At 32.6% G+C, this 26,913-nt stretch overlaps 1 long non-coding RNA gene across 1 annotated transcript; it reads right to left on the bottom strand.

The window, feature by feature from the left end:
• Positions 1 to 20,258: 20,258 nt before the first annotated feature.
• LOC133173671 (uncharacterized) lies at positions 20,259 to 24,340 on the bottom strand. Its single transcript, XR_009719060.1, has 4 exons — positions 24,224 to 24,340; positions 22,108 to 22,201; positions 21,609 to 21,738; positions 20,259 to 20,386 (listed from the first exon to the last, which is right to left on the bottom strand). It is a non-coding gene; the product is annotated as an uncharacterized LOC133173671 (long non-coding RNA).
• Between the last annotated feature and the right edge of the window lie 2,573 nt (positions 24,341 to 26,913).

Genomic DNA, 26,913 nt, shown 5'->3' with positions numbered 1-26,913 from the left:
TGTAGGTCAGATCCAGCATCCAAAGCATGTCCAGTAGTGTGCATCCTTAGATGTATCATCCATGCAACTTTGGTCAACATAAAACTTATAATTACTTTAGAATGAACCTGCTCCAAAAATTTTAACCTGGTCACTCATGCGAAAAATGTAGGTCAGATTTAGCATCTGAAGCAACTCTGGTAGTGTGCATCCTTAGATGTATCATCCATGTAAGTTTGGTTCAGGTAAACCTTGTAGTTTCTTGGTCATGGACCTGCTCCAAAAACTGTAATCTGTTAATTCATCTGGAAAATGTAGGTCAAATCCTGCATCCAAAGCAACCCAGAAAGTGTGCATCAATAAAAGTATCTTCAGTGCAAAGTTGGTTAGAAAAGTGCTTATAGTCTATTTAGAAAATTATAATTAGCCAACGTCTGTAATTTTTTATTATTATAAATGTCATTGTTATTATTGTTAACCACATCTTCTAAGTTATGTCTATTGAATTATTTATTGTCCTATAATTTCATTAATTTGTACAAATAATGAGCTTATCTTTTTCATGTACAGTGTATATGCTTGATTGTACCATTTAATGTATATTGTTTGAATTGTAGAAGGCCCCGGGGAAGAATAGTACTTTGTACTAATCGGGTTACCCTCTCTAAATAAAGCATTATTATTACTATTATTATTATTATTATTATTATTAAAGAAACTGCTCCAAAAACTTTACCCTGGTTGCTCATGTTGAATATATAGGTCAACATAGGGCTTAAAGTTACTTGGAAATGAGAACTGCTCCAAAAACTGTAACCTGCTCCAGAAACATTAACATGGTCATTCTTTCACTGAAATTGATCACCTGAAACCTTGACTGGTACAATGAGACATACTAGAAGCATCTTCCATGCATCTCTGATTATTATAGGGCCTAGAAGTACTTGAAAAGAAATCTGCTCCACACACTTAAACCTAGGATGCTCACTTGTTTGGGGTGGGCTATAAACTGACCCCCATTGTTAGGATATGTGTTTGTCTCAAATTAAATATAAACAATAACAGGAAGGAAAAGAAAAAGTCAAACCCAGAGAGTGCGTATCTGCAGTGACAATACTAGTAGATGAGACTTGAACAAGCCAGACAATTCGTCAGCAGTCAAATTGGTTCATAAACTAAAAATGGCCAACATTATTGTGCCACTTTTGCTTAAAGGGGCCTGGACACATTTGTATTGTTTAAATTTTAAAAATTTCTATTTTTATTCAAAAAATGACTTCAGTTTAATGTATTGAACTTACATGAACATTCTCAGAATTCAAGGACAACATTCTTTGTAAAGTCACATCAAAGATCTGTGTTTTTAAACAGGGCACAAGCTCTGTTATTGTTTATGTTTTACTGGGTGTGTTCAATTTGTTTACTCTGAACACATCACTGAGCACAGACTGACAATTCTGGTGAGTTGGTTTTGCTTTCTCACATTTCTACTTTGAATTTTCTGGATTAAAAGTTTAATATTTTTCATTAATACACAACAAAATTTCTTTTTTTCTTAAGTATCAACATGAATATAGGCTCTGCAGAAATCTGACTCTCAACGAATTCATTATAGCTTTTGCCATGTGCAAAAATATCCTATGTGCAACATACCATGGAGATGTGCTGAAATGGATGCTACTACCATGTCAGTTTGCTTGATCGACAAATTTCATAAATTGATTACCATATTACCCACCAATTGAATGTTTGATTTCAATGGAATCAATACTACTTTGCATATGAAAACAGAGAATCCTGCAATACCACTGGTAATACTGACCAATCACATTGAATAATCTTTTACGAGTATATGGCATTTGTAGTAAGCAGCAATACAAGGTCAGTCATTAATCCCATTTTCTGCTTGTGTCACATTTGGGTGCAATTAGATCTCTTAGTACCAGTACATTTAAACATTTTGACTTATTACAATATTTGATTCACACAACAAAGCGCTAGAACTTCTTGAACATCTAAAATGATACCCTAGCACTTTGTTGTGTGGATCAAACATATTGTAATATGCATTTTTTAGCTACAACTTGCATACCCCACCCATGTACTGGTACTTAGAAGTCTTGTTTTACTAGTTTTCATGTAAAGGTTTTCATATTTGTATCTGGTCAATTCACAATTGAACATGACACAAAAGATTATAGGAAGTAGAACAAGCTTTGACTGACCATGTGTTGTTGTTCTCCACTGTAGTAAACAATCACTCAACATGTTCGATGTAATTGGTCAAAACTCTCTGGTGTATTTGGGGGTCCTGTGTTTTATTTGTAGTATGCATTTTTTAAACCAACTAACCAATCAATGAGCAATATGGTAATCAATGTGTGAAAGTTTAGCATCTTTGATCAAGCAAACTGTTGGTTTGTTGTTTGACGTCCCTCCCAAGAATTTTTCACTCATATGGAGACGCCAACACTTGCTAGAGGAGGGATGCAAATTTATACCTATACTCGGCACTCAAGGCCATTGAGCAGTGAGGTATCTTTTTCGTGCAAACACCTACTGCGCCATGTGACCTCGGTTTATACGGCCTCATCTGAAGGACCAGTCTCCACATCTCACAGTGGATTCGAACCCATGATGTAAGAATCAGCTCCTTTTTCCGCTACTCAAGAGCAGACGCTCTTACCACAACGCAATGCAATCTGACACACTGTAGGATGTGGAGACCGGTCCATTTGAATGAGACCGTATAAACCGAGGTCCCGTGTCACAGTAGGTGCTGGCACGAAAGAGATCCCTTACTGCTCAATGGCCCTAAATGCCGAGTATAGGTCAAAATTTGTAGCTCTCCACCGGCAAGCGTCTCCATATGAGTGAAAAATTCTAGAGAGAGACGTTAAACAATAAACATACAAACGTTAAACAATAAACATACAAAAAAAGACAACCTCCAACATATAAAAAGAGGGTCATGACCCTCTTTGGAAAGTAAAAAATCTGGTCATAATGTGTAATGACATTCACAACATATTCACCATGATTATATAATATTTCATAAATACAATAAGCACTTGTGTATTTAGAATAATTTTATTAAAAAGAAGTGTTATAACTTAATGGCAAAGTTTGAATATTTCATGAATTTAATTTATTGATTAAATAAAAAGGGCATTGAAGGTTTCATTGTATAGTACTGACCTGAAGTAATTGTGTATTTTTCTTGTTAAATAATAGCTGAAAGCCTTTTCAGTATATGCACTGCTGATACAAGAGATTTTGAAAGTATTCAAATCAGGGACATTTAAACGGGTTGGGATCAATTGCCAAAATGAGATATAATAGCCCGTTTGGGATATAATATCCCAAGTTGGACATAAATTTACAGTGCTAAAAGTGAAAATTTTTATTTTGGCTATAAATATCATAAATCCACATCAAGATACTTAAAGAAGAATAACTTTTGGTCAACAAGTTTTTCTGCTCACTGTTTAGATTGATCACTCGGAAGTTCTAAACTTCTTGGGGATCAATCAAACAAACTGTTGGGTTGCAAAAAAACTTGCTTGCCAAAAGTTACAATATTCTTTTTAAAGTATTTTAAGTTATTAAGTTTTAAGTTTTTAAGTTATTCCTTTTTAAGACTACAGGGGAAAAAAAGCATCATCTCACTGTAATGTTATTGTTTACAGCAGTTGGAGGAAATTATAATATCAAACAATATTTTCAAGTGGAAGATGTGCCCATAGATTTTCCTCCAGGAGTAAGGACACATTAGAAACGATGGATGGACAAAGACTTAATGCTAGACTTGGTAAAGACTGTATGATAAAAGAGACAAGGATCTTGCAACTAAAGCCTACTAGTGTTGGATGCCTTTAGGTGCCAAAAGACAGAGAAAACAAAGAGGACACTAACAAAGAAGAAAAAACTTTAGCGATTATCCCTGAAGGCATGAACAGCATTCTTCAACCCCTATTAACATGCACATCAACAAACCAAAGAAGGCCAGTCTATGAAAATGGATGATCAGTGGAGATCACAACTACACCAAGAGTGGCCTGAGGAGAAAGCTGACATTAGGGACAATTTGTCAGTGGTTTCTAGATGCATGGACAGAAGTTACAAAAAAGTTATAATAATAATTATGTATATAATTTTTGTTTATAGAAGGTAGGGATGGGTATCGCGAAATATTTTGTATCAAGATATATCAAGATTTTTTCCCAATCTAATTTAAAATTAGATGTTCCGAATCCGCTACCGCTTCTCAAACATCTAACAACATCCCATTTGGGGTCACGTCAGAGCGACCTTTCGATTACCCAATGAAATCGCCGTCGTCGAAATCTTGGCTTATAGTTCAGATGCGATTCTTTTTTTACTGCCAAACCTAAATGCCCGAGGGGTTTCGTAGTAAACAAAATATGCATGGTGAAGACCGTGCTATATATGAATGTGACGTGCGGGATATATAGTAGTTTGTGCATTTTCGTTTGCATTATTCAGGTAAGAATGCCAGACTGGCGGACTATAGTTCAATTTATACCAAAATTACTTTAATTCATTGTAAGACAGTCTACTGAGCATCAATAATGTAAAGAAGTAGCCATGGAACTAATTTTAGAATTGTATACAGAAGGTTGAATCTGATTGGCCAAAATTTTTATGTTTATTTGTAATCGAAAGGTCGCTCTGACGTGACCCCGAATGGGATGTTGTTAGATGTTTGAGAAGCGGTAGCGGATTCGGAACATCTAATTTTAATTAGATTGGATTTTTTCCCAAAATATCATGATATTTTTACAATGATTTTAAATGAATATTCATAATTTTCCTAACAATATGCTGGAAAACATAACTTCACTTTTTTTCATTTTTTTTATTTAAAGCATGTTTGGATGCTAGGATGCTGTTCTTTTACTGTTTTCAGCATTTTTTTTTTACACTTTCTGCAATTGTAATTTGAAAAATTGAACAAATAAATGAATTATTTCTGAAAATTTATAATGATGTACCTAAATACCAGTATTTTAGTCTCTGTATCATGATACATATCACACATTTAAAAAATCACAATATACCAGTATACCAATAAAATCGCACATCCCTAATAGAAGGTATGTTGTCTTCATGATTCATTCATAATGATATGGCTGAAATATTGCCGACTCAGCTTTAAACAATAATAATCAATCATTCATTCATAATGTATCAAATTTTATTTTGTCAAAGCGTGATATTTCCCCTCAGAGACCCTCTGCACCCTTTATGTTACATAATTAAGCCTCAATTTAGCATCATTCTGTTATGTCATTGCTTACATCGAATGCATTGCTGGTGCGTGCTTCCAAAATATCTGTTGTTTACATTTTGATTTCAAGCCTTTCAATAGCGTTTTTCTTGCTACATCATGTAGATACATTTTACTACTGGATGTGAATGCTTAATACGTTTTTATTGTGTGGATCTGCGTTTGTTATAACTGAAATTTTGTGTTTATGTAACAAGGAAATTTCCATTTCTTCATAATATGGTGTCAAGATGCAGGACTAATAACTTGATGGATTACACCGATCCTGCAAATTGGACCAACACCCAGTTGAAAACTAGGGCTGTATCAATATATCGAATATTCAATACGTATCGATATTCAGGAATGTATCGTATCGAAAAAATAACTTCCAATACGTATCGGACAGGCAATTTTCCTTATAATTCTGTGAAAAAGTTGGGAATTTCAGTTACCAAAGATTATTTTTAACTATTTTGAATTAAAACTGGTCAATAATGAAATAAACATTAAGGAGATAGCACATTTTAAATAACTATTACAAAATACATGTTATGTTAAACTCACCCAGTTTTTATCAAATTTATGCATTAAATGTCATTTACAAGACATTTTTGAATTGACAATCCTGGATACATCGGTGAAAGAACCATGGAAATAATCTGCACGCTAACAGAGGGTCCAACAAATTGCCTGGAATACATGGGAATCATATTACACAGGGGAAATATGGAGGCCAGACTAACCCTTGAAAAGATTGGGAGGATAAGAACTTTTTTCACTGACTTCTTGAAAAAGTCTTCAGTAACAAAAAGACAATTACTAAAGAATACCACAGATATGTCGAAGTGATTTAGAAGTTCCAAGCACTTTTACCCTCAATATTTCGAACCCTTGGATATATCAAATTTTTTCTCAGTCCCATCAAGTTCGAGATAACAAGGTTTGACTGTATTGGCATTACACACAATATATATACTTATAATGACATATGTTTTTTTCAGAAATACACGTACTTATATACTACAAAAGTACAAACGTGCTTATAGCTACAAGTACTTACATACTATAAATACCTACATCTGCTTACACACAATAACAACAAAGTACTTGTGTACTTTTAGGAGAATTCATACATGTGCTTATGCACATTTACACCTGGCTTGACATTAACGCTTGTCTGCTTGTCTGGTATAAAAGATAATTATGGACAAGTGAATATTGCTGAGCACTTGTCCGATTGGACAAGTGCATTTTTATGCAAAGAGGTCTCCAAATAAATAAATTAAAAAATGATTGGTAAAAAGAAAGAAGGAAGCAGTACATAAAAACCAAACTTTGATCCCAATATCAATCGCTATGTAATTGAGTTCACACTCGATAGGGATCGAATTTAAAAACACTTAAAAACACACACTGTGTGGATTGGATCCAAAAAATACAGTGATGAGGTTTTAATCCCAAATTATCAACTTAATTGGGGAACTACTAGATTTACTTTATTAGGTATAAATTTTGATGTTGACCTAGATAAAATGTGTGAAATAAATTATCAACCAAAGCTAGTGCAAATCAAGTCTATTCTTAGTCAATGGGGAAAAAGGTTTTTAACTCCAATTGGAAAAATTACTGTTATAAAGACATTGGCTTTACCTATATTAAATCATTTATTTATGTCAATCCCAAATCCATCTAATTCTTATTGTAAAGAATTAGAAAAACTTTTTTTCTCATTCTTATGGAATAATTCAACTCATAGAGTTAAGAAAGATGTCATTGTTAAAAAATATGAAGACGGAGGACTGAAAATGATAAATTTAAATGCTTTCATTGTTTCTTTGAAATTAGTTTGGATAAGACATCTAGTTTTTACAAATAAAGGGTGGGAAAATTTCATCCCAAATATGAATATATATAAATTTGCATCCTGTGGTATTGAATACATCACTCAACTTATGAAAACCTTAAAAAATAAATTCTGGATTGATGTGTTCAAGTCCTGGGTTGATTTGAATAAAATTTGTACTGATTCTGATGCTACTGTATACTCTCCACTGTTTTATAACCCTATGATCCATATTGGAGGGAAAACCTTTTATAGTAAAAAACTTTTTGACAATAATATTAGATATATTAATGACATTATTGGAGTAGATGGGTTTTTTTATAGCTATGAATGCTTTTGCAATACTTATCCAGATATAAAGATTAATTTTTTAGAATATTCTAGCTTGATCCATGCAGTTAAAGCTTGGATAAAGAGGAGCAATTTCGATAAAAATTTACAAAAATCAGAAAATCCTCTTATTATGTCTAACTTTTATCTTGTATCAAAATGCAAAAAATCAAAAAACTTCTATGAAATTCTCAATAAAAATTCTTCTATAACAGCTGGTTACAAAAAATGGATTGAATTATTTGATTTGGATAGCAAGGAATGCAAAATAATTCATAAATTACCATTTCAAGTCACAAAAAACTGTAAACTCCAGTGGTTTCAGTACAGAATTTTAAATAAAATATTGGCAACAAATTCTTTTTTATTCAAAATTAAGAAGGTTGTTTCAAAGCAATGTACTTTTTGTCAAAAAGAAGAAGAGACAATTGAACATATCTTATGGGAATGTGATCTTGTACAATCACTCCTTGAAAACTTTGAATATTATCTCCAGCAGAAAAACCTCCATTTGTCCATAACAAAAAAATCATTTATTTTAGGTATTGGAGGAAAAAATAATGAAATAGCTAATATCTTAATCTTATGGTTGAAATATTATATTTATACTTCTAGATGCACTGAAAAACCTCTAAATGTGCACTCTGCGATATCACACTTGAGTTATTTTTACCAAACACAAAAATATATATCATATAAAAATGGTGAAAAAGAGAAATTTGACGATCAGTGGAACAGGTGGAACCAACTATTTTTGTAACTCTCTCTCTCTCTTTCTCCCCTCTCTCCCTCTCTCTCTTTCTCTCTCTATATATATATACACACAATTCTGTTAAAGAAAAGATATTGGACATTTTGTATATAATGAATTGTGTTGAAAAAATAAAATAATAAAAAAAAAAAAAAAAAGAACTTTTTTCACTGACTTCTTGAAAAAGTCTTCAGTAACAAAAAGACAATTACTAAAGAATACCACAGATATGTCGAAGTGATTTAGAAGTTCCAAGCACTTTTACCCTCAATATTTCGAACCCTTGGATATATCAAATTTTTTCTCAGTCCCATCAAGTTCGAGATAACAAGGTTTGACTGTATTGGCATTACACACAATATATATACTTATAATGACATATGTTTTTTTCAGAAATACACGTACTTATATACTACAAAAGTACAAACGTGCTTATAGCTACAAGTACTTACATACTATAAATACCTACATCTGCTTACACACAATAACAACAAAGTACTTGTGTACTTTTAGGAGAATTCATACATGTGCTTATGCACATTTACACCTGGCTTGACATTAACGCTTGTCTGCTTGTCTGGTATAAAAGATAATTATGGACAAGTGAATATTGCTGAGCACTTGTCCGATTGGACAAGTGCATTTTTATGCAAAGAGGTCTCCAAATAAATAAATTAAAAAATGATTGGTAAAAAGAAAGAAGGAAGCAGTACATAAAAACCAAACTTTGATCCCAATATCAATCGCTATGTAATTGAGTTCACACTCGATAGGGATCGAATTTCACTAATTGCATACTACTGTAAAAGCATGGATCTTACGAAGTTTGAATTATGTTTGATGTTAACAGTTTCACTTGTGAACATTTATGTTGTTGTCAGGACAGGAAGTAAAGATAAAATTTTGTTTTATCTGTTTGTTGCATTTATCAATAACATCACAAATCAATCAAACACGCATAGAATGGACTTTATTTTAATGACCCACTATACACTGATGAAAAATGTTTTTTTAAGACTTGATATTAGGTAATTCATTTCTAATATAGGGAGCATGCCTTTTTTATCCAGGAAAAAGCTTCAAAGACAATAAAGTAATGATAAAGAAAAGTTGCTATTGCTTATACTCAAATGGAGAAAATGCATGCAAATGAAGTTTTCAACTACTCTATCTTGGTCTAATATAATGTTTAGAATACTTGGATTTATTTTAAATTACATCAAACAGTGCAGAGTACTTATTCTACTTTATGTCAAATGGTGGGTGGGTCAGTCTAACTATACAAAAGTCCTGGAAATTATGGTGAAGTGTAGAGAGGGTCCTTAAGTAATAGTTTTTATGTTGACAGAATTGGATCTTTATTGAAAAATTTTAGGACAAGTGAAGCTGACAAGTAAATGTCTTGGTCACTTGTCTGAATGGACAAGTAGGAAAAAAGTTAATGTAGAGCCCTGATTTACATCACGTATTTATGTTTTACAAATATACATAGATATGCTTATGCAGAGAAACACAGGTACTTAAAAGTACCACCATATACCTACTTGTGCTTATACACAATAACATCAAATTACTTAGGTTAACTTTCATACATACCCATATGTGCTTATGCACAATTACATCAAAGTACTTACTTTCATAATATACCTTATGTGCTTATAAGCACAATTTCATTGAGTACCTATGTACTCTGAAATCTACTTCCATGTGCTTATAAATAGTCACAAGTATTTATGATATATCAGAAATATTCATTCATGTTTTTGAAAGAAGAGAAGTACTACTTTAAACATGCTTATGCACATTTGCAACAAGTAGGGTGAATTCACCATGCATCGGACACCCTCACACTTCAACAAGTTCTAGCGATATCACTACCGACAGAATATTTTCAAAATGGAACTTAACATGTAGTATGTGGTTAAAATATAAATTTTTGACACAATCCTGTGCTCTTTATTAGGAAAATATCATTAAAACCCGTTTTTTTCGAAATAAGTCAGAATTCACCATGGATCGAACAATATTCACCATGCATCGGACATATATACTGTATTTAAACCAGAAAAATATCACACCTTGATCTCGGTGCTTTAAAATTAGTGATATCGAAACATTTTTATCTTTTATTAAAAAATTAAACTTCTAGATAAAATATTGAATGACTTTTTGGATCCAAAAATGCGAAGAGATTTTAGGTGCATCACATCGCCCTAGAAAGGCTTTACAATGCTGGTAATATGGCAACTCGCGCCTTTGTCTCATGGGTTATCATCATCTAATTTAAAGAAATAAATTGTGCCCACTTCTAGTCGTCATATATCGATATCTTTTATTTTCACTTAAAATTTAGAGTTTTTATTTTCTATTACCATAAAAAACAGCTGTCATTTGGGTTTTATATGAAAATGGAAGTGATTACCCATGCATCGGAAAGTGTCTGATGCATGGTTAATTTGTGTCCGATGTACGGTGAAATAAACATACTAGTAAAAAACAACTCTAAAAATTATTATACAAACATATACAAAAATTCTGGTTACTCCCCTTTGATGATGCAAAATATGACGTAATTTCAAGGCCATTCTTGTGGTGTTTTTATCATAACATGGAAATAAAAATCTGCATCATTAAAAAGTTTAAATCTTCACCTTTCAGACAGAAACAAGTAAAAACACGGGGAGACTCAGGTTCAATGAGTGTTTATTGTTTAAAGTTGTCCGAAGCAAGGTATGTGTCCGATGCATGGTTAACTCACCCTACTTAAGAACCTTCAGGAATATATCTTGGTAAGCATTCACACTGACAAATAGCACTCATTTTCTTCGAGAAATGCACACACACATGCATTCAAATGGGAAATATTAATGAAATTTTTTATCTCATTTAATTTTTTCTCTCTTTTCCATAAATCCTGACATAGGGTATTTTATACTACTAGATGACTGCACTGTATTAAATATATATATATTGTTTTCTTGCTCTTTGAGTTTGCTTTTGTAAGTAATGCATACATAAGCAACAGTTTAGAAGAGGGGATAAATTTTTAATTTTTTGTAGTAAAATTTTAAAAAACAATACCAACAAACCTTTTAGGAGGTGTGAAGTAAAATGAAAATCGAAAATGCAATTGTTGTGACGTTATTAAATGCCCTTTGAACTTTTTGAATTTTATTTGTGCCATTTATAGACTGGGAATTACCTCCAAACTAAAATGGCAGATTATCAACACTGACAAATGTTCTTAGACATTCAAGAATAATACATTATCTACATTGATGAGGCTAAATGTTATGATTCCTACATCATTGAGTGTAATCGCATCAAAGAAAACATGTTATTTTATATTCCGCTTTTTGCAATGGTTGTTTTTTTTTTTGTAAAACTGAGTCACCCATGTGCATACGTTCTGCACACAGATTTAATTAGACTTTCTCTTTGTTTCCCTGTTTGACGTTTGTTCAATAATACAGAATTTAACATGCAGGGACAAGACGAAGAGGTCAGAATTATGATGCAAGTGGAAAAGTGGGTGACAACCATAAAATTGTCTGATAAAACCACAGAGAGTTTTCTTCAATTAGGGTTTGACTCATTACTGAGGAAGACTTACAAGATACAGACATTTCGTGAGGCCAGAAAAAAACTTTCAATGCATGTGGTCAAAACGACGTTCCCAGAGGGAACAGCTGCCACTAAAAACACAGACTCTGCCAACAACAGATTCAGAAATCCAGATTCAGAAATCCCATCGCCGAGGACACATGGTAGCCCCTAAACATCAGCAAAAATCGGAGCAGTTTCTGAACAAAGTCCTACAGGAACTATAGCCCCAAAATCAAACATCTGCCATCCAGAGCATACCAGGTATGTTTTCATAGTTAGACCCACAAGTTTATTTAAAGTCATTAGATTCTATGGGTTTTGGGGAGAGTTATTATTTGGACACAGCTGATTTTGTATTTAAGTCACATGCAACCAAGGAAAGGGTGGTGTCAAAAGATGGTGAGGGGCAGTTAATTTACAAATCTGGGCCAACGGATCCTGAATTGGAAAACATCTCTATTTGTTAATGGTCCACAGCTAACTTGGCTATTAGGAATAAATTATTGCAAGAGGATGGTTTTGACCCATACAAGTTTCCTAGGCTAATTGTCAAAAGCAGTCAGCACAGTCCACTTAAGACTGAAGGCCATAGAATTAGCGCAAACCATGAGCATCAATAACTTAAACGGTACAGAGCCCTGGTGCTTCCATTTTGTGAAACAAAAATACATGCATTTACCAGTGCACAACACTAAAGAGCAACTGCCAGCTAACCATGTTCAGAAAATCTCCGCATTTCCACAGTTGTAATGGAACAGATCCAACAACAGAACATCAGCAGCAACAACATCATCAACATGAATGAAGTTCCCCTGATGTTTGAAATACATATACATAGTACCCATGAACAACACCACTGAGAACCAGGGCACAAAGTCCATCAGCATTCAAACCCCTGGGCATGAGAAATAATCATTCACTGTAGTCCTGAGCAGCACTGCTACTGGCAAAAAGCTTCCACCATGATAGTCTGTTAAAGGAAAACTGCTATTATAGAAAAGATGCCATCAGGTGTTGTCATTCACCAGAATGGGAAGGGATGGATGGACAATGATGTTATGGACCCTTGGCTCCTGGTCATTTTACATAGCATGAAGTCAGGGTTTTTCCAAAAGGCCAAGACTTCTAGCCCTGGATTCAATGAGAGCCCACATCAGCAATGTTACCAAAGATAGAATCAAGTCTACAGGGCCCATTCCTACAGTTACGTACAGCAGCTTATGAAAATACTGCATTTGTGTTACTAGGACAGTTCAAGTGAGAAATGATACAAGAATATCGTGGTGCAAAAGAATAATGACACAACCAAGAATATATATTGTTACACTGCTCACATCAACAGCAGTACATGTACTTGCAACAAATTGTACTTTCCCTAAGTTTCACCTTAATTAACTTCCTTGTATAGGATGCACTCACTTGCTCAAACTTCAACAACTTTGGCTCTAACATCAGGTATTGCCAGTTCTGTACCAGGTTCCAATTGAGCAGGCTAAACATATCTACTACAGAGACAACAGAGAATTATAACTTGTCCACAGCCTTTTCAGCAATGCAAACTGTGTCCATGAGAAATGTGTCTGCTATCAAAACAAAATACAGCTACACTGCAGATTCAGTGCTTCTACAATGCAGAGAACAGATAACCTCATGTACGAATATGAATCTGGCTGCTCTACTTATTCCATATCATACTTCAAATAAGAAGACAAAGCCAAAAAATCCAACAAGATAAATTTTAAGGCTACAAAGGGTTTTGCCATGGAGTGAGTTCATTTAAGCTTTTGGAAATTATACAAACATTATTTGCAATTTCTACCCACATTAAATAATTGAACTGGATCTTTAATAACAATAAGATATCATTGGAATGGCTACACACCACCCAGGCTAATTCTAATATAAATACCATGGCATTAGAGAGATCATGGAAGAAAAAGGAAGGTCAATGAAACAACTAACAAAAACAAGAGGCCCAGGGGCCACATCACTCACCTGAGCACTATGGCTAGGAAAAAGCAGAAATCAGTTCAGTCTTGAAAGGTTGAAAAGTTTAAATATAAAAGTGGTTCCGGGGGGGGGTGGGGGGGGGGTGGGGGGGGGGGGGTCATGAATGGAACAAATTTGAATCTACATTATCTGAGGATGCTTCCATTTAAATATGACCAATCATGGCTTTGCTGTTCTTGAGTAGAAGATTTTTAAAGATTTAACCTATGTATTCCTATGTAAAACTTTGATCATCCATTGTGGCCCCACCTGACCCCCAGGGGTCATGTTTGAACAAACTTGAATGTACACTATCTAAGAATGCTTCCATATAAATATGACCAATCATGGCTTTGCTGTTCTTGAGAAGAAGATTTTTAAAGATTTTTCCTATATATTCCTATGTAAAACTTCAATCGCCCATTGTGGCCCCACCCGACCCCCGGGGGTCATGATTTGAACAAATTTGAATCTACACTATCTGAGGATGCTACCATATAAATATGACCAATCATGGCTTTGCTGTTCTTGAGAAGAAGATTTTTAAAGATTTTTCCTATATATTCCTATGTAAAACTTTGATCCTCCATTATGGCCCCACCCGACCCCCGGGAGTCATGATTTGAAGAAACTTGAATTTACACTACCTGAGGATGCTTCCACATAAGTTTCATATTTTCAAGCACGGTGGTTCTTGAGAAGAAGATTTTTTAATGATGCCATTAATTTTTCACGAATTCTTAATTATCTCCCCTTGGAAGAAGGTGTGGCCCTTCATTTGAATAAACTTGAATCTCCTTTACCCAAGGATACTTTGTGGCAAGTTTGGTTGAAATTGGCCCAGTGGTTCTGGAGAAGAAGTCAAAAATGTGAAAAGTTTACAGACGGACAGACGGACTACAGACAAAATGTGATCAGAAAAGCTCACTTGAGCCTTCGGCTCAGGTGAGCTAACTAGATATATGTCAATAGGACATGAATGCCTCGCCTAGGGTTTATTAGTAATGCAACATGAAAATTTGTATGAAGGTTGATGAGAATATCTTGAATATATAAGTTTCTTTAAAATTGAAATTAAAAAAATTAGACAGGGCTCGACATTAACGCTTGTCCACATGTCCGGTACCAGTGAAAAAAAATTACGGACAAGTGAATATTGCTGGGCACTTGTCCGATTGGACAAGTGCATTTTAATGTAAAGGAGTCTCTAAATAATAAAAAGAACGACTGTTGAAAGTTAATCGGTAGTTTCAAGATGGAAGCTGTACATAAAAACCGGACTTCGATTCACATTTGATCGGGATCAAAGTTCACTAATTGCATACTACTGAAAAGGCATGGAACTTACGAACTTAACAAAGTTTGGATTCTGTTTGATGTTGAAAGGTTCACTTCTTGTCAGATAAAATTTCGTTTTATGTGTTGTATTTATCAATAACATCACAAATAAATCAAACACATGTCATGTGTAATGGACTTTATTTTAGTTTTCACTTTTCAAGTTGACAGTATTAGATCTTTATTGAAAAATTTTCGGACAAGTGAAGTTGAAGTTCGGACAAGTAAATGTCTTGGTCACTTTTCCGAATGGACAAGTAAGGAAAAAAGTTAATGTCGAGCCCTGTTAGATAAAGATGATAAATTCTCACCAAATTATGTATAAGTGTATAAGCTTACATAAAAATATCTAAAACGGTTTTCTTTAAAACTAAGCAAAATGCAAATTTAAGAAAAAGGAGGTCAAGGTCCAAGGAAAGGTAAAAGTCAAGTTTTTGATGCAGTTGAATAGCTCTCACTAATATGCACCATCATATTAAGTCTGATAAAAATATTTTGAATGGTTTATTTAAAACTGAGCTAAACACTAATTTAAGAAAAGTGAGGTCAAGGTCAAAAGAAACCACAAGGTGAAAAAAAGTTGATGAAGTTGAAAAGCTTACATTAATGTGTATTAGCATATTAAAGATTACCTGCAGTAGTGTTTTATTTTTTGAAATGATAAAGATCACAATAAAATAATACGAAAGAAAAAAAACCGCATCGAAATCTATGCACAAATAACGAAGCTATCGCGCTTTAAAAGTGCCTATTTTTACCTGTTATGAAAATCCAATCAAGCAAAAATAGAAATGATCGAGAACGAGGCTCTACTGGCGTGACGTCACAACATTTACCGTATAAGCGGGTCAGTATTAACGACGATGAGATTAACTTGGAAACCAACGACGATTTTAGCTTTGATATGAGGCATTGGTGTACAAGTTTTAAAAATTCAGACGGAATAATTATTGAGCTTTGCATCAGACCTTACTAGGCTGAACCAGAAACCGATTCTAAGGAGGAATTTAGATTTCAAAACAGCCTACAGCCAGGGTCGTGTATACTACAATTAAAGTTCCTGTATATAGCTCCCTGTTACAGCCTACTGAATATGACTGGAAAAAAATCATCAAAAACAAAATACGGGAATTTTCAATTCTATATTTTCAATGTCCTAAAATAATTCGTTCATCAACCTGTTAACTATTTCCTCAAGATCTTCATAACTATCGGCTTAATGATAATTGACAATTTTCTCGTTTGGATAAAAAATTCTTCTATGTCTAAATTTGATAATCAGTTGTTACCATTTAGCAATCAGCAGCAACAATATTATCAATTTAATTTTACTTCAAAGTATATAAAGCACCAAATATATTTTCAAAAATCGGGTCGATCATTCTCAATATACAAGTAATTAAAACTAATTGTTAAATAATGATACCCACGTACTCCTAATTATGGTAATGTACTTATAATTTTTTTTTGTCACTGTACTAATTAAAATTAATTTACAAAATAAAAATTTAAAACATGTTACATTATATCAAATAGTGTGTCTGCAATGCTAAATAAATCTTAACCCCTCTCATCTCTCTCTCTCTCTCATCATATCTTTCTTATGTAGTCTTCAGATATCTTTGATATAATTAAAAAAACATTAAGGTTAAAAAAATATGCATACAAAGTGCAAAACTGTAAAGTACCCAGTTCTTCAAATAATAGTCTATGGTCCTAATTACAGAAGACCCCCTCCCTTTATCAAATCTGTAATAGATTCGGAAACAAAACTCATAATTTATGTAATTCCGATCGTAGCGGTTTTATGAATAATTTAAATTCTAAATGTATGTTGAATTTAGAAGAATAACATGTAAACTGAGTAAAAAAATTCATTTTTTTAATTATCACTAATTCAACAGAAAATCTATTATAATTCTGATCAGTAAAATATGAAAAAAAGTTAGGTGAATATACTTGTGTTTTGTATATTTTTTTAAAACTGTGTACAAATCAGATTTTGACAGGCTAAACAGTTTTAATTAATTAAAGTGTAAAATATTTAATCTATCAGATTTTTCAACAAGTTCTTGGTAATCAGTTTAATTTACACGTGTGGTGGGGTAGGACTTGGGATTACGTGATTAATACACTTGCTATGGTCAAGACCGATGACTTGGAAAGGTGTGATAAACATTCGGTGCCTCCGGCTATTACTTATGTCCCACTATGTATTTGGCAAAGGAGCCGAAGAATGTCTCAAATCGCAGCATTCAAGATTGCGTCGAGTGATTTTGATTGACAGGTGAAACACGTGGATTTTGTACGTAACCACGGAGACGAACATGTTACAGGTCCCTGGTGCAGGAATATAAGAAACACGAATAAACGAAAGTTGAATAAACAAGAAATTTATTTAGAAATGGCTTTGACAGATTATGTAAGAAAGATGAATACAGAAACACTTGTTTGAATCAAAAAATTATGTGTGTGTGTGTTGGGGGGGGGGGGGGGGGTACTAATAAATTCAACTGATGTTAAAAATGAACAATCCAATTTAATAATACAAATGTTACTGATATTGAAGATATAACAAAGAATATAAAATTAAATAACATTTGTTGAATCAATTATATGGGGAGGGGGGTTAACAAGGGAATCTCTCACTCTCTCATATTAATTCTCTGTTTTTCCCAATACTAAATAATAGAAAAATATATATTCTATACTTTCACTTTTCAAAGAATACAACAGCAAACATCATAAAAATACTTACCAGGGACCTATAAACTAACCCTGTACTTACTATTTTTTATTTAAGGATATGTGAACCTGAAATAAAAGTAATTGGAAAGTTAAAAAATATGTACCGTTGCATAGAGGACAAGTCCCTTGTTCAAAAAACAACAATTCTGATATATGTACATGAGTTGGTTTCCATGGCAACAACCTCTGAACTTGCCCTTGTTTCAAAAGATTAAAGCTATGAAGAAAAGTCTACTGTAATTAATTAAAGTTAAAAAAAATCTCATAAATTACGATTAGAATTTAATTGTTTGCAGTTATCTTAAAGATTTAAGAATGAGCATAATGTAGTAAATTTTTTTTATAGGTGTCATGTTCAGAGAGCAGACAATCACAGTCTGAATTTCCTCTGTCCTCTTAAAAATTGACTATTTTTCCTTGACCTCGACTTCAAAAAAGGATATAAAATCACATTGGCTATAATTAAAAACTTAATTTCTAAATTCCATTTTTAAGTAGTGTTATAGAGCTATGTAACAGAGGAAAAAAATTGGTATGTACATGAGTCAGAAAAAAAGATATGGTAATCTGAATTTTCTCTGACCTCTTTTAAAAAATTACTTCTGATGCACGATTATCTGTAACAAAGGCAATAAAATTGAAACAAAATATAAGAAGAAGTAGTTATTTGCAAATATATAAAAGGTCTGTGGACACCTTTATTGATCTAAGTTTTTTTTTTTCATAGCTTTCATATTTACATAGCTCACAATCACAGTCTGAATTTCCTCTGCCCTCTTAAAATTTGACTATTTTTCCTTGACCTTGACTATAAAAAAGGATATAAAATCACATTGGCTATAATTAAAAACTTAATTTCTAAATTCCATTTTAAAGTAGTGTTATAGAGCTAAGTAATGGAGGAAAAAAATGGGTTGTACATGAGTCGGATAAAAAGATATGGTAATCCAAATTTTCTCTGACCACTTTTAAAAAATTACTTCTGATACATGATTATCTGTAAAAAAGGCTATAAAATGGAAACAAAATATAAGTAGAAGTTGTTTTTTGCAAATATTCAAAAGGTCTGTGGACAACTTCAGTGATCTAAGCTTTTTTTCATAGCTTTCATATTTACATAGCTCACAATCACAGTCTGAATTTCCTCTGCCCTCTTAAAATTTGACTATTTTTCCTTGACCTTGACTATAAAAAAGGATATAAAATCACATTGGCTATAATTAAAAACTTAATTTCTAAATTCCATTTTAAAGTAGTGTTATAGAGCTAAGTAATGGAGGGAAAAAAATGGGTTGTACACGAGTCGGAAAAAAGATATGGTAATCCAAATTTTCTCTGATCACTTTTAAAAAATTACTTCTGATACATGATCTGTAAAAAAAAAAAAAAAAAAAAAAAGGCTATAAAATGGAAACAAAATATAAGTAGAAGTTGTTTTTTGCAAATATTCAAAAGGTCTGTGGACAACTTCAGTGATCTAAGCTTTTTTTCATAGCTATCATATTTATATAGCTCACTATCACAGTCTGAATTTTCTCTGCCCTCTTTAAATTTGACTATATTTCCTTGCCCTTGACTACAAAAAAGGTTATAAAATCACACTGGGTATAACTGAATATTTTATTTTTCAACTTCATTTTAAAGAAGTGATATATAGCTATGTAACAGAGGAAAAAAATTGGTATGTACATGAATTGGAAAAAAAAAGATATGGTAATCTGAATTTTCTCTGACCACATTTTTTAAAAACTGATTCCTAGAGCACATTTATCTGTGTTGATGTATAAAAAATCAAACAAAAAAATTATTTAATTTGATTTTAAATATATAAATATCTTGAAATAAAACTAAAAATCATGCATATAAAGAAAATTATGAATCGGTCTTTAATAATTAAGATAATTATCACCCCGATTTCCTATTTTCCTTTAAACATTTCTTTTTTATTTTGAATGATGGTAGATAAAACGAACAATGAATTCCCATTAAATTTCTATACAAGGAACTTTTAACCATTGAATGTACAATGTATTAGAATATGGGACAAAAGGATCTAAATTAATCCTTTATAAAAGTAGTGTATTTTCATAATCTAATTCCCCAAAAATTGCAGTCCGAATTTCCTCTGTTTAAACTCACATTAACACTTATAAACATTATCTGATACAAATGACATATTTTTGCATAATCTAATTGGAAATAGTATTAAAATGTTCAACATATAAAGATAACAATCACCAGTTTAAAATATCCCTGTTAAAAAGTTCGATCAATAACTGTTAGTTCTGTTTATACAAAATGATTTTTAACCTTGACAAAAGTTTCTACATAGTTCTAGTAAAGCTAGCTTCTATGACATAGTGAATTTTTTTCATCTTTCCTTTCCTTTTCAACTGCAAGCTTTTTTGGGCCACGAACTTTGTTGAAATATTAATAACTGCAGGTGAAGGTCTTTTGAAGTAAACATTTCAGTCTTTGGTGACAGAGGCAAAACAGTGTGATTCTTAGCCTGGAAAATAAAATCCATTTGTGTTAACCTTAATGATAAGTAGACATGGATATATAGAGGATATCTATATTGTGTGATTTGATATTTGCATCATCCAATGAGTTGAATGGTGTATATTCGCGAGGCTTTCCAATATATTCCAACTACAACTTAACTGCTAGGTCTAACATTTCCTATGAGAGCAATTGCGTGTGTGGTGGTGGTGGTGGTGGGGGGGGGGGGGGGGGGGGGGGGGTAACATCCTTTATCACTGTAGCCATTACATTGATAAATTTTGACATTTCACGGAAGTGTAATTAGTTTTTTTCTCATTTTTAATATTTTTAATGAACATTTTTGCTCATTAGCATTCATTTGATAACACAGAACTTTCACAATTAGAAGTTTCGATAAGTTTACATTTAAGTTTGAAGCGAGGCCTAGGGATTGTGTCGAAACCGGAAGACGTGCTATTGATAAAGCACATACCCATGGATACAGCATAGGTTTATCTTATGGGTATATATATATATATATATATATATATATATATATATATATATATATATATATATATATATATATATATATAGTATACAAGTAAAATTGTAAATACAGTCAAACCTTATTATCTCGAACTAGATGGGCCTGAGAAAAAACTTCGAGACATCCGAGCATTCAAGATATAAGGGGTAAAATACTTTAAGGATAAGTAGTTGAGACTTCCAAATCACTTCGACATATCCATGGTATTCGAGATATCAGTGTTCGAGATATCAAAGTTCAACTGTATATGATGCCTATTTAAAATTTACTACATTACTACATAACATTTTAATAATTTGACACCTTTCCAGTTATTTATGAAATATGACTACTAGTCTAATGAGGCTTCAAAAAGTTATATTTTTATAAATTCTAGTATCTTGCTAGCAAGTTAAAGGGAGGACCTTTTGATTCTGAGGGCAGATTTTGGAAATAATCTGACCTAGAAGATGTTAATAAAATAAAAAAAATTCTTCTCCACTGCGAAGATTTTTTTTCTTTTGTCTAATTTATTCCAGTGAAAATAAAATAATAATCTTGCTGTCACAATTTGTCTTTGGTGAGCTGGGAAATAAATATTTTGTCCTTATTGAAGGCCAGAAAAATATATTACCCTCCCCTCCCCATCACCACCACCACCAGAATTGAATGCATAGTGAACCCATTTTTTTTTTTAATAAAATTAATTCATTCCTACCTATTCCATTGGTTGCAACACAATAGAAATCTTTTAATGCATCTGGATCCATAGGAACATGCTGCTAAGAGTTGAATAAGTTGAGAGATTTTGACTGCTGACCTACATTGTTCATTTTCCTCCTTGATACCTGTACAAATAACAAATCAGTCACAAATATATTCAATTTACAAGTAAATTTTATAGATATTATTTGAATATGTACAATCAATGTCAATTAGTTATTACCGGTAGTAAGTAAAAAGCTTTAGCATAACAAGGAAAAGTAAGTGCCAAATTCCAAAGCAACTCATGTTACATGTACAGCTTTTATGATTTCAATCAATGTTAGCAAAACATATCTGCTTTTATAATTTCATAGAACAGTTACATCATTTAAAGCAGTATAATTATTCATTTGCTAAAATTTATTTTAGTAGAGATCCAAAGCCATAGGTCTTGAAGTTAAATTGTTTCCAAATGATTGAATGGCAAAAGGATATTTAATGTTTAATCAGACCTTTGTTTGTCATAATGCCCAGCAATCTTCCATAATCTGTAATCTCACATTGTTTTGGGAATTATCTCTCTCTAAAACATCTTCCTTCCTTTATCTGAAATTGATATAATAATAAAAAGTGCTAATTATTATTTATTAAAATTTTCATACAATTCCAAAATTCTAAAAGAATTATGCAGCATATAAGCATCCATAACCAACAACAAAGACTAATGAATGAATGTGTAAAGTCACCACAGTGTTCAAGCTCACTCAAGAAAAGGAGTCATTTTGAAATAAGAATAAAATTGGTCAATTTGTTGTCTTAAAAAAAATTATGAACACTTTTTGATCAAGTCTTTTTTCCCCACATTACTTCATTTCTTAGGCTAAGTACATAACCCATCATTTTTTAATAAGTCATATCTTGTATTGCACAGACATACATCATACTGAATTGTTTATCATTAAGTTTGTCACTTGGCTAGTGAAGTGCAATTTGATAGTTTGACTCTAGTAAACAAAAACTAATTACCAGGGTTCGACACTAACTTTTTTACCTTGGTGGACCGCAGGTCCACTAGTCAAAAAATATTGGTGGACCTTCTCAAATTCTGGTGGACCTTTATAAATGTTTGAATTAATGAATGAATTCATTACACAAGGCTTGAAACCAACTTATGTACCCAGTCTCATCAGACTAATAAAGTACAAGTTTAACCGGTCAACAGAAACAAATCAATTAGTCAGGAGTTTTTAGCAATATTGTGAAACATATTTTCAATATTTAAAAAAAAGAACACAATCTACATCTTCAAACAATTTGTTATTTTAATATAATTTATTTACAATGGTAAAAACCTGCATTTATTTAGCTTCCAAAGGTAGATACAATTTATAATCCCAATAATTGAGTTGTTCATATAAACAAATGAATTTTTCATGTATCTATGGCTAGAATACTTTTTACAACGATGCAAAACTGACAAAAGTATATTTATTTATTTTTTTTTTTTTTAAATTATTATTTATTCAAATAAAATGCGATCATATGATTCTTTTATGTGATATAATGTATAGCAGAAAAAAAACAGGAACTGCAGATAACGTATTCATAAAATATAAATCACACCTGTTTGAGGACAATGCATAAATGCAGCTGTCAATCAATTCTCATTATCTCCAAACCTGGCCATCAAAAAGTCAGGCGTGAAGTGATTTCCTGTTACCCAGTGTATATTTTCACACCTTTCTGTGCATTAAACAAACAAAGGACAGACTGACCAATTTGGCTCGAATTTTACATGCTTCTTTTTCAAGGTCTGTGTTGAAAGTTCTTGCAGTCAATGTTATTGATATTGTAGTCATCAATATTACATGTAAAATATATATTTAGTTGCTAGGTTCCCCTGATTACCCAAAATAAATTATACCCTATTTATTTCTTGTAAAATATAAGTATGGATGAATTAATCGTTGATTTACGGATGTCGATTTATAGAAAAAGTGGAATTACGGTTTGTTTGTTTTTTTTAAATATGGTGTTTAATTTTTAAGTGGACCAACGGTCCACCTAGTCCAGAACATTTGGTGGACCTTCCAATTTTTTGGTGGACTTGGGCCGCCGGTCCACCGTTAGTGTCGAACCCTGAATTACAATGTTTATCTTAGAAATGTCACTTCAGATTATATTATAATTCCATATTCATAAATGAAGGAAAATTTTGATCCCACTAAGAATTAAGACTTTAAAGCAACCCAAGAGGTAAATATTTTATGCAACTGTATATTTTCAAGTCTGAAAAACACAAGTACAAAATATTTGGCACCAAATATTATACTCAGAGCTCACTAATGTCATGCTAGATGTTTATTTTTCCCATCTGTGTGAATTTATGAGCGAGATATCTATATATATGTAACTGTATAGGAAAATTTGGCAGATTTTCTGCAATTTTAAATTAAAGCTTAAATTAAAAAGTTTAAACTGACGTGAATGATGTAAATCCCGGTTAGTAAGAAAATGAATGTCGATGATGCTATAATGATATTAATTACAACCAAAGAATAAGTATATAAGGTGTGAAGTTATCATTCTGTTTGGTGCATGTTTATTCTGCTGTTTATTTTTACTAACCTGAAACCATGTAGTGCATCGTGATACTGTATTCAGAGGTGACATCGCTTGGGAAGTTGTTGCACGAAACCTAACAGCATCAATCTCTATATTTCTTGCCTAAATATAACCCTTTACTGGAATATATGCTGGGTTTTCTGTGCAAATATATCGTTGCGTCCCTCTCTACCGACATGGTGTCGCAAAACGGCAAGGGTATGTCGTAAATGCTCCGAGGTCGGAAGAACAAGCAAAAAGCAAAAATTTATGAAAACATGCAATATTAATTTAATTTGATTTTATTTCACAAGGAATTCGGTGTTTACGATCCTTTAGAATAGTTTAATAGCAAAACCAAACGCGCTACGTATGATCACGACATTGACCTGATCTTCAGCAGTTCGAGTTGCGCAGTAGGTTCAAAATCGTCAGGTTCACATATCCTTAAATTAGAAATCTTTTCTTTTATTAACGTACGTTTGTGTACTGTCTTTTTGTGATTATTGCTTACAAATAGAATTTTAAAAAATGTCAATACGTATTCGGGAGGGGAAAAAATGATGATATAATTGGCATAATCCATCGATTCCTAATTATTGGAAAATATGAATCGATGATTATTGGCGATTCCTAGTATCGTTACTTATTATAACCACACAAAAAGAAATATTGAAAAAAATATCCACTAAACTAATTTCAAACAAAACTAAGAACTAATACTATAGTCATAGTTAATTTAATATTCACAAAATCCCTAAAAATTAATGAAAAAACACTAAAAATCCTCATCGTGTTTCCACTCTATTCTATGCATTCAAAATGGCCGGTACATGTTGTGACGTCACAGCGGCTAAGGCCCAAAAACCGAGCGTTTCAGAGAATCGCTCAGGTGTGAAATAGGGTTTTTCCCCAATAGCTTCGTTAGTTGTGCATAGATTTCGGTGCAGTTTTTTTCTTGAGTCTTATCTTAGCATGATCTTCAACATATTTAAAAATAAATAGCCACTGCAGGTACCCTTTAAGTTTTTATAAAGATACCATATATGGTTTCTTTAAAACTGAGCTAAACACTAATTTAAGAAAAGTGGGGTCAAGGTCAAAGGAAAGGTCAAGGTCAAAAAAAGTTGATGCAGTTGAATGGCTCTCAACAATATGTATTAGCATATGACGTTTGATAAAAATATCTTGAATAGTTTCTTTGAAACAGAGCTTTAAACTGAGCTAAACGCTAACTAAGTGCGACAGGACAGATGGAAGAACAGAAGATGGTCATGACAAACTCTATATGCCCCGCCCATATTCATGGCAGAGCATAAAAAGTGAATACACTCTTCTGAAAGAGAATTACAAATTTTAGCACCCTAACATACCATTCAAAACTGAATGCATAAAGACAAATATTTAAAGATGTTTAAATATCTTAAACAATTGTATGCAATTAATTATCTCTACTGCAAAATTAAGAGTGCAAGTGATTAGAACCAACACCTGGAAACTAACAGTACAAGTAATTACTGTCAAGGCTTGAAGCAGTGAATGTTCAGACTCTTCTGAAAAATGATATAAGAATTTCTGATTTATACATTATAGGAATGTTACCGATATTAATTTTGATATAATTGCATCCATCATGGGCAAATTTGCTTTGTTTGAAATTTGTACAAATTTATTGTTTACATCAGTATCACTTTTATGTTTTCATAGTATCAGAGGTTATTCAACCAAGGCCTCTTGTAGCCCTAGATATATAGCTATGGATGATTCATACATCTCCTTTGTACAACAGTTCCAACCATACCAGGAAATTGGACATACACCAAGACTGCCCACACACAAACATGGACAGCCCAAGTCTTGAACATCAGCTGTGATGGTGGCTTATGATCAACTCTGTGGCAACAACAACAGACCCCCCCCCTTACCCTTCTCAACCCTTTACACAACTTGAAGCAGATGGCATGTCTTCAAATTGCCATATCTTTTGTTCATCTTTGCCAAAAGGTTGACGAGCTTAAAAGAGTAGTTGGGGAACTATACAGAAAAGAAGATCAGAAGTAATTCAACAGAACTGCTTTTCAACTTAAATTTCAACTCAAGACCTTGAATATTACAAGTCATTGTTCACTTTCTCTAAGAATTGGTCATTTAAATGTTTCCCTCGTTGACATTTTTTTTAGAAACACAACAATGGGGAGTATTCCGACAGAGGCAATACAAGTACTGCATCAAATGATCTAGTATTTTTAAAAACATATTCCTTTTTAATCTCTGCTCATCAGAACTTTCACAACTACATGACGTAGGCTTTAAGTAACTTGCTGAAAAATATTTTTTTTTAGTCTAGTGAACAAAATTCAAATTAAAGCAATCAAATTTGTGCTGTTGGATAGGCATATTTTCAAATCCAAAAACAATAGAAGATGAAAACAATTAAAAATTCTATTTCTTCCATCAGAAATCATCTCCACCAGATCTGAAGGATCATAAGAACTACTGTGTATACCATTTAGCAAGTACAGACACACATGATTCTTTGTATTTAAGTGTACAGAGATTTTACAAATGAGGACCTCCTCAATTGTTTGAGAACTGGATAGATTAAAGTTATTTAATATTTATTAATCAAATTTGAAAGTGATGCCATTTGTATTGCTATTTCTATTGTTTGTTTACTTCCGGTCAGTAAGTGCCCCCTAGGGGCAAGCCCCAGT

This window comes from Saccostrea echinata, unplaced genomic scaffold (assembly GCF_033153115.1).
Source record: "Saccostrea echinata isolate AGI-Se365-2 ecotype Australia unplaced genomic scaffold, CSIRO_AGI_Sech_v1 ptg000056l, whole genome shotgun sequence".
In the NCBI taxonomy this organism is placed as follows: Eukaryota; Metazoa; Mollusca; class Bivalvia; order Ostreida; family Ostreidae; genus Saccostrea; species Saccostrea echinata.
Note: the sequence above shows the minus strand (reverse complement) of the source record. Positions and strands in the feature narration are given on the sequence as shown.